At 35.0% G+C, this 4,285-nt stretch overlaps 1 pseudogene; it reads left to right on the forward strand.

The window, feature by feature from the left end:
- Positions 1 to 1,380: 1,380 nt before the first annotated feature.
- On the forward strand, positions 1,381 to 1,539 carry LOC114005558 (uncharacterized; annotated as a pseudogene).
- The last annotated feature ends 2,746 nt before the right edge of the window (positions 1,540 to 4,285 follow it).

Consider the following 4,285-nt stretch of genomic DNA (forward strand, 5'->3'; position numbering starts at 1 on the left):
TTCCACAAGTAGTGTAGGAGGATTGCCAGCACTTGTCATTATTTTCTTGACCAAAGCCATTCTAACTAGGGTTAAATGGTATCTCATTGTGGTTTTGATGAACATTTCTCTTATGATAAGAAATGCTGAACAATTTTTCATGTGAACTTTTGCTTTAGAGAGTTGTCTGTTCAACTCATTTGTTCATAATTTAATTGTATTCTTCTTCTTCTTTTCTTCTTCTTCTTTTTCAGTAGTGCTCATTCAGGGAACTCAAACAGCTTATCTGAAAAAAAAAGATCATCTCAATTAAAAATGGACAAATTAGCTGAACAGACAACTCTCTAAGGAAGACATGCAAATAAAAATCATAAGAAAAAATGCTCAACATCTTATTATAAGAGAGATGAAATCAAAACCACAATGACATACCACTTAACCCCAGTCAAAATGGTTAAGATTAAAAAACTATAAAATGATAAGTGCTAGTGATGTTGTGGTGAAAATGAGAACTCTCCTACACCATTGGTGGGAATGAAAATTAGTACAGCCACTGTAAGGAGTAATATGGAGGATCCTCAAAGACCTACAAATAGAACTACCATATAATCTAGCAATTGCACTGCTGGGTATCTACCCAAAGGATAGAAATACACTCAGTTGGAAAAGAGCTTACACATCCATGTTTATTGAAGCATTATTCACAATTGCTAAGACACGGAACCAATCCAATGTCCATGAACAGATGAATGGATTGAAAAAGCGTGGCACATATACACTGTGGCATACTATTCAGCCATTAAAAAAAAAAAAAAGAAGACCCTGGCATTTGATGGAAAGTAAATGAATATGGAAGATTTTACTGCTAAGCAATTCAGACTGTGAAAGAGAGACAGTGTATGTCCCCACTTAATATGTACTGAAATGTCTGTACTCTATGGCAGAATCTGAAAGATTAGAAGATATGAATGCATGGAGAACAATTATGACTACTAGAGACAGTGTGAGAGGAGGGTGGTGGGAAATGGGGAAAGGAACGGAAACAAAGGAAAAAAAAGAAGCAAGCATTTAAGGGACACAAAAAATGGAAAATTATCTGATGATAATAACGTGTATTATAATATCTTTAGTTGGATTAATATACAGTGTATTCATGCTGGAAAAACTCATTTTATAAGCTCTAATGATATACAGAGATTGAATGTATAAACAAATTTTTTAAAAATTAAAAATGGGAAACTTTTGCTGTTGACATGCTACAATCCTTTTTCTGCTCTCCTCTCGGGATGTTAGGCACAGAGGCACATGGACCCAGGGTGTTTTTCAAACTACCAGGTCTGGGAATTGAACTGCAAAGTCATCCATGTGGAATCTGGCTGCCTTAACCACCATACCACTGGTAGCTTTGTGCAGTGGCAGTATCGTAGCCAATGAGGTTTATCCGAGGCGCGATTATTGCTAATTGAAAACCACCATACCACTGGTGTATAATCTTTTTAATGTGTTGTTGAATTAATTTTTCTAGTATCTCATTGAAAATTTTTGCATCTGTATCCATCAGGAATGTTGTTCTGTAGTTTTCTTTTCTTGCTATGTCCTTGTATGCTTTTGGTATCAAGATTATACATGCTTCATAGAATAAGTTTTGGAGGGCTCCTTCTATCTGTACCCTTTGAAATAGAGGAATGGAGCCAGAGTGGGTTTGGTAGTAAAGGCAGTGTACATCCAATGGCAGGCTATGGTTTGAGTCCCAGACCTGGCAGATTTAAAATCGCACTGAATACATGTGCATGCATGCCCATCCCCCTTGGGGGAAGCTTTCTCACTTGCCCTCTATTTGTCTTTCTCTGGCAAGTCAACATGCCCTACAACAGAAAACTAAGAAAAAAGAAAGAAATAGTTTGAGGAGAATTGGAATGAATTGTTTCCTAAAAGTTTTGGAGAATTCCAAATGGAAATCATTAGGACCTGGATTTTTCCTTTTTGGGAGATTAGTATATTATGGTCTTAATCTTATTACTTGTTATTGTTCTCTTCAGGCTTTCTATTTATACTTGATTAAATCTAGGAATATCGTGTGTACCCAGAATTTGTCCATTTCATCTAGGTTTTCTAGTTTGTTGGCATAAAGTTGCAGGTAGTATTCTTCTGCAGTCTTTTGTACTTACGTTATATTTGTTAACTGACACATATCAATTGTACACATTTATAAGATACAGATACAGTGTGCTTTTTTTCATTACACGAATACAGTGAGTAATGAGCAAGTCAGACTAATTACTATTTTTGCCATCTTAAGCATGTACCATTACTTTGTATTTGAAACAATAGTCTCTCTTTTAGTTATTTTGACATATGCAATGACTGATTGCTAGTTATAGTTATTCTACTGTGCTGTAGAACACTATAGTTTGTTCCTTCTTTCTGATTGTAATTTTGTATTATTAACAATCTTCCTATACCTTCTTCCCTAGGACTCTTCACCATCTCAAGTAATCACAATTCTATTTTTCATATGAAGTAAAATTTTTAGTTTCTGAATATGTGTGAGGAAGATGTGCCTTTTCTCTTTTTGTACCTGGTTTATTTCATTTATCATATGTCCTTCAGGTTGTTATATATAGCCTCAAATGACAGGATTTCATTACTTTTGTTGGCTGAATAGCAGTCCATTGTATATGTGTGAATTTATGTATAATAAGTATTCAAAAAGTTCATGGAAATATGTATTATGAAAAAACTATGTATGGGTATCATTTTTTTTTTTGCACCAAAATAACCTCATACTACTTTGTTATTAAATGTCTGAACAGGATCTAGTTTGAGGCACTCAGAAGGATAAAACATTTGGGTCAGCAGTTAAGGGAGCTGGATCCTACATAGTGGACCATAGTTCCAATTCTGGACCCCATGACTTGAAAAATGTGCCAGGTAGGGGCCTGCAGGTGGTGTGGTGGTTAGGGTGCTGGACTCCCACATGATCGACTATAGTTTGAGTCTCAGACCTGGCAGCTTGCTTTCTCACTTTCTGTTTTTTTCTCTCTCTCTGTTTCTCTTTTGTCATAGTAATAATAATAATAATAATAATAATAATAACAACAACAACAAATAAAATTAAATAAATCGTTTTTTTTAAAAAAATAAAAAGAAAATATGCTAGGTGTATGTGTGTGTGTATGCATGCCCAAAATCCTGATGGGATGAAGGATTGGAGAAAAAAGGGATTACAGTGTGACAGTATCCTCTTGGAGGGTGTTTTCTCACACACACGCATGGACATACAAGCACACATATCATCTGGCAAAAATAAATTATTTTAAGAAAATCTCCTTAAGAGAAACATGAATTTTGCTAAAATTGAAGTAAGAATAAAAATAAAATTTAAAGCTTAGAATGAAGAATGGAGAAATTATTGATGCTTTAGGAAAATTTTATGGGGATAGCTCTCCAAATAAATCAGCAATATACAAATAAATATTTAATTTAATGACACATGAAATATTGTTAAAGATTATACCCATAGCAACACACCATCCACATCAATATGTAAGAAAATAGTCATATTTGTGCCCTTATTCCACTATTTTTTTGCAGTAAGGAACACCTAAGACTGGGTCATTTATAAAATAGAAGTTTATTCAGATAATGTTTTGAATATCCAAAGTCCATAGACCATATGTAGGAGGTTCTTGCAAAGCTCTGATAATATCTAAAGGGAAAGACAGAAAAGAGTGGCTATCTATAAGTTTTTGTTCTGGTATCCTTCCCTCTCCTTATAAGTTCACCAGAACTCAGGGATAGGGGCTTCACCCTAATTACTTAATCACTCCTATAGCCCCAACTTTTGGCATAATTATGGTATTAAATTTCCTCTTAATACCTTCACAACCAAATCTCAAAACATAAATTTTGGGAGACACAAACCATAGCATGCCCTAGTTGAAGAGGACCAGTGATGAGCAATGCATACAACAGTCAACACCACAGATATCTCAGTTGGTTCAGTTTCCACAAGTGTTAATAAAAAATTAATGTTGAGCAAACTTTTTATGCAATTAGTGACAAAACTATTGTGCCCAGATCAGCTACAGAATAATATCAGAGTATCAGTGGAACTTTTAAACAACTGAGATCAAGATCCTGCAGCATTTCTTTGAAAAAATTATAACAGAAAATGACACACAACTTGACCAATATCATCCTGAAGACAAAGCACAATCAAAACAATAGCTAGCGGGAACCAGCAGTTAGCGTAATGGCTATGTCGCTGGACTCCCACGTAGTCGACCGCGGTTCGTGTCCCGGA

Source organism: Tupaia chinensis, unplaced genomic scaffold (genome assembly GCF_000334495.1).
Source record: "Tupaia chinensis unplaced genomic scaffold, TupChi_1.0 Scaffold143996_1, whole genome shotgun sequence".
Lineage (NCBI taxonomy): Eukaryota > Metazoa > Chordata > Mammalia > Scandentia > Tupaiidae > Tupaia > Tupaia belangeri.